Source organism: Setaria viridis, chromosome 4 (genome assembly GCF_005286985.2).
Source record: "Setaria viridis chromosome 4, Setaria_viridis_v4.0, whole genome shotgun sequence".
NCBI lineage: Eukaryota > Viridiplantae > Streptophyta > Magnoliopsida > Poales > Poaceae > Setaria > Setaria viridis.
Window position 1 is genome coordinate 4,033,807 of NC_048266.2, and position 6,000 is coordinate 4,039,806.

Consider the following 6,000-nt stretch of genomic DNA (forward strand, 5'->3'; position numbering starts at 1 on the left):
CATTCTGGTTAGTGTACCCATGTCGTCCCGTATGTTGGACAGCCTTATCTGCTGGCACAACAACAGGCACGTGTGTACCATCTATAGCCCCAATGCAATTGTCAAAGTATGGAGAGAACCGTGGTGATCTCAACTTTGGATGCACAGTACTAAATGTTGTGTCAACTGGTCTAATGATATCCCCTGCTAGCTTGCAAATGCTGTGTAATACTTTGTCGAACTTCCTACTAACTGTGCAAGTAGACCTAACAAAACGGTCTTCGGCTTGCCTCATGCTTTGGGGGGCACCACACATCCACAGGAATAAAGCTAAAGACTCTACTGATGTCATTCTCCTAGTAGACTTTAATCCATAAGACTGTACAAGGAGATTATGAAGCCTATCAAATACATCCCTATTCATCCTGAACATGTTGTAACAAGATGATCTATTTCCTAAAGTTTTGATAACCCATTCATATCCTGATCTTGTAGGGACCCTATATTGTGATCTGTTCAAGTGTGTGGCATAATAGTACATACCGAGGAAAGCACCAACGGCAACAAATTCTCTTCTTATTCTTTTCCTCTTCTGAAACCAGTCATCAACATAGTCAAATAAGTCAACCTGTAGATAGAATGAAATAGTCCACAAATCAGCCATGAAATAGTTCTCAACAAGGCAGGAATAAAAGTTGTCAACAAAACAGCCATGAAATAGTTCTCAACTAATCAGCCACAAATCACACGACAAATTTATTAAAAGTTGTAACATGACTAGCAACACAACATGACAGAACCATAGTTCTCAACAAATTCTCCTCACATGACAGAATCATAGTTCACACAAATTTATTAAAAGTTCTAACAGTACTAGCAACACAACATGACAGGTACTTGTTGCCTACAATTCATGGCCGGCCAAAGGTCTTCCCACACTTAGTTTGCAACCATTTGAACCTTGCTTCCTTTGTCTTCAGTGTGCCAAAAGCTACCCTGTTAAGTCTATCCCTAAACAACTCCATAGCAAAAAAGTACTCTTCTGACTCCTCTGATGCTCCACACTCCTGTGCCAATAGAAGGCTTGCTCTGAACTCATCTTCTTCTTTGTCATGAGAATGCCTTCTAAATTCCAACTCCAGCTCCTTCTGCTTCAGTTGTTGTTGCAGTTCCATTTCCCTCTGCTTCAACTGCAACTCCATCTTTACCCTCATGGTAGTGTTATCTTCAGAGATCCCCTCTTGCATAGTGTCTATGAGGCCCTTGAACATGCGGAAAAAAGGACTTTTACTCTTCTTTGGAGGGCTTGTTGCTGTATCAGTTGTACTGGTACTCCTTTTTTTGCTGCCATTACTCATAGGGCTCTGTTCAGGGTACTCCTCCTCATCCACTTGGTAGTCATCTTCTTCAGGTACCTCCTGCTTATCTTCATCCACATCTCCTGGTATGGTAGTTGTTGATCCATCAACTACATTTTTGTGGTACATCTCATACAACAGCTCAAGATAGTGAGGTATGTACTTGCTAAATTTACGGCATTCTGGATACTGCAATCGAATGACACAGGAATTCAGAAACTATATGTACTCCAGGCACAAAACAAAAAGAAATTATCACAAACAAAAAAAATCTACCTTGCAGTATTTATCCCACCAGTCTTTACCAGCTGAAATGGCTCCATTACTTTTCCTACCTAAACCTGATTGTTTCATCGCGAAAACGTAAAATTCATATAATTTCTTGCATTGATCCCACCTATTTCTCAATTGCTTCGGTTCATGCCTGATGCTAGTCCTCTCCGCGAATTTGGCAGCTATTTCCTTGAAACCTCTAGAATTGACCACCCCACCTGTTGCATTTCCTATACGGATTTGTTCCACAGCTAATTCGCAAAAAAATTCCTGTGTTTAATTCGCTCCAGTTTGCTCTATGACATTTGTTCTACCAGAAAATGAAAAACATAAATAGAATTCACAAAACATGGAGATGCACACTGCACAGTGAGGACAGGACGTTTACATGATGATCGTCCCCAGTTTCCTCGTCCAATTGTTCAACATCCTCTGTGTTCATGGATGTAGAATAGGTAGCAGGGGCTGCGCCTCGTCCCAATCTGCCCCGAAGATGTTGCCGGATAGGAGGACTTGCATCTGAAAATGACATTTTCACCAACAATCAGAACCGCAAAGCTTGCAAATCATCAACAACTACCACCAATTCAGTAGGTCTTTACCTGAAGGCGGCGAAGGTGAAGCAGTACCTCGCCTTCCCCGGCCACGGCGGCCACCACATGCGGTGCCACCCCTTCCCCGGCCGATTGGCACACCACCATCGGTCTGAAAGGAGGTTGAAACGAGCCGAGCCGAACACCATCGCCGCGTCCTCTTCCTGACTCCAGAATGTCAGTGTAGTCATCGAGGAAGGGGAAGGACTCGTCCTGGGAGTTCAGATCAAGATCCTGCATGTTAACCCTCCCAACCGAGAGAGATGGAGCCGCCCGAGCGCGCGACGGGCCTTGGGACAGGAACTCCAACTCATCTGGATCGGGAATGGAAGCAGGATTAGGGAACGAAGGGGCCGCCGAGGATGAAGCACCCTGCGATACCCAATCACGGTAGCTGGCCATTGCTCGGAGCTGTTGCGGTGGGGATGGGGTAAGGGGAGTTGGCGGTTGCGGTGAGGATGGGGATGGAGCAGGGGCGGCGAGTATGGCGGATCCGGGAGTTGCGGTGGCGAGGATGGCGGATCCGGGGTGGGAGTGGGGGGAGGGGGACGATGGGATGGCGGATCTCGAGTTGGAGTGGGGGGAGGGGGAAGATAGGGCGGCGGCGGCCCTGGACTCCGGGGGCGGCGGTGGGCCTGGACTCCGGGAGGCGGCGGCGGTACTGGACTCCAGGAGCCGGCGGTGGTGGGGCTAGACTCCACGAGCCGGCGGCGGGCGATTGTAGGGGCGGCGGCGGTGGATGCGTTGCGGCGGCGGTGGTGGATGCGTCGCGGCTAGGGCGGCGGTGGGGCTGGACTCCGGGGGGCGGCGGCGGTTGATGCGTGGCGGCGGCGGCGGATGCGTGGCGGCGGCGGGGGTGGATGCGGTTGCGGCGGCGGCGGTCGATGCGGGGCAGGACGGGGGTGGATGCGAAGAGCAGAGGAGGCGGGCGTGCGCTGGCGAGTGCGGGAGGGGTATGCGGGTGGGGTGCGTGCGGGAGTGCGGGATTGCCAGACAATAATGAGGGGTAGAGGGTGTCCAGCCCACCTTTTAGCAAGTTTTAGCAACCCAAAACTTGCTAAAGATCTAAACTTTAGCAACTCAACTTTAGCAAGTTTTAGCAAGAGTGTTTTCCAATTTAGCAGCTCAAAGTTGCTAAACTTTAGCATCTAAAGTTTAGATGGATGGAAGAAAACAGGCCCTAAACTTTAGTTCATTAGTCCTCCAAACCCAGCTAATGGGGGCTAATTTTAGACATGAATGGCAAAAGACTAAAAATATCCTCCTCTAAAACCTTACCGTGATTTCTCCTCCACCCCCTAAGGATAAAATGGACTTTTATCAATAAATAGGCTACAATGAGCTTTGGTTCCAAACAAGGCGGGGCTAGTTTTAGCCAACTAAAGTTTAGACATCTAAAAGTGCTAAAATTTAATTTTAGTCCATCCAAACGGTCCTTAGCCATCAAAACGGGATGGCTAAACTTTAACCCGCTTCAAAAAGGTGCAAAAGTATTAACTGGTGGAGAGGAGCAAATAGTGCTAATGGCTTGTGAAAAGATAAAAAAGGGGAGAGAGAAAGGAAGGAGGTGAAAAGATAAAAGGGTAAAAGTGATTTTTTATGGACTTTAGCTCTATTCATTAGTCATGTCTTCAAACGGAAGTGCCAATAGATGAAAGTGTTAAACTTTAGCACTCGCTAAATTTTAACAATAATACGTCCAAAGAGGCCCTGCCTCCTGCTCCACCCATCGCCCATGCAAATCAACAACTCGATCGATCTCCAGCTAATTAAACCCATCTTAATTCTCAAGTAAACCGACGCTATAATCAGCGAGTCCACGTTCCCCTTCCCCACACCACGCGGCACGTTGCTGTTGAGACATCGAGCTCCGATCCCATCGCGCGCACCTCCATACTACACGCCGTACGCGCACGCATTTGCTGTCAACCCATGTGGAGGATCTCAACAGCAATGCCCCCCGAAATCATGAACGCCACAAAAGAAACTCTGGCCAAACAAAGACCGACCGACACTCGCCACTCGGGCACCCTTGGCAGCTTCAGCTTGGGATACCACACCAGGCCAGCCTCGCGCTAGCTAAGAGCGTGATTGGTTTGCGTATGTGACCAGCCTGGCTTGTATCTCGAAACCAGGCTTCCGTTGGACAAGCTAAGCGCATGCAACACTGCACTCGACCTCGTTGAGATGAGATGAGACCTGCTCGGCTGGACTTATAAACCGGCTGAAAAGCTGAAACGACTGATTTGTTGTAAGAGAAAAATATTGTTTGGTGGCTGATAAGCCGGTTGATAAGTTGAAGCGAACAGAGCAATGATGGTTGGTTGCATGAAAACATGTTGCGTAAGATAAAATAGACAAATAACTATCACTATGATATTTAATATGTGTAAATATTCTCTTATAGCCTATTATTCATCTTATTACTCCTTAATATTATTTAAAATAGGTTAATATCATTTAATATATGCTAATCATACACTAATAAAGTCATTAACTGATTAATTGCCCGGGTCCAGTGAGCCTGGCCTGGAGAAACGGCCACCATCCTCGTTTCCTGGAGGTGGGCGATGCATTTTGCACCCGAATAGCCAAGCTCGAGAATCGATGCAAGCAATAAATTCCTGTCACATCGAATATTTAGATACTAATTAGGAGTATTAAACATAGACTAATTATAAAACCAATTGTACAGATGGAGACTAATTTGCGAGACGAATCTATTAAGCCTAATTAGTCTATGATTTGACAATATGATGCTACAGTAAACATGTGCTAATGATGGATTAATTAGGCTTAATAGATTCGTCTCGTGAATTAGCCTCCATCTGTATAATTAGTTTTATAATTAGCTCATATTTAATCCTCCTAATTAACATCCAAATATTCGATGTGACATAAATTTTAGAAGATTTAAAAAACCAAACGCCCAAAGAGATCCTGCATCCGGCAAGCCTAGCCCGAGCGGAAGCAGGCAACCAATGGCACCCTAAGCAGCTCGCGATCCCCGGCCGCACGACACAAGGGGTGGCGTGGCGACTGGCGAGTGGCGGCCGGAGGGGACGAATACATGACGCGCGGCTGGCTGGCAACCCGCCAAGGCCGGCCAGGCACGCACGCATCGGCATCGCGCATGATTTTGGCGAGTTGTCTTCAGGTTCCCATCGGGCAGGGTCCGGCCGGTCGCCGGTGGCATGTGCTGTGGTAGTCTGGTGTGCCGGCGCGCGTGAACGGTCGCCGCCACCTCGCGTGCCCGCGCGGGCAGGACGAGGACGGGGCACGGGGACAGGACAGGACAGGACAGAGAGGGCAGGGCGAGCCACGGCCACGCCGCACGGATCCCGCCATAACTCCGCGCGGCGGTGGTGCGATCCGATCGGCCGGGAGCGCGCGCACGGGGCGCCGCAAATGCGCCGCCGGGGCTCCCTCCGCTTTGCGCCGCGCTCCGTCCGTCCGGCCGGCAGGTCGAACTGGAGCACGGACGCACGGTCGTGCTTGTAGTTTTGTACTACAGCCGGAACGCGCTGGGCTCCGGTACTGGTAAAAAATCGATCCGTGCACCGAGCCGAGAGCGATCTCGCGAGGTGACAAGGGGGGTACGCACTAAACAGGGCATTGGCTGGTTGCTAGTAGTTGCTGCCACAGGTGTCAGGTGGTGCGCGTGCCGAAGTTATGGGCTGAGGGCCTGGGTCTTGGCACCGTGCTGCAGCAGTGGGCAGGAGCATGAGTATCTATCGCACTGCGAGACCATAGCGCTGCGCGAGCTGACATGCCGGGCCACTTGTGAAACGGTCCGA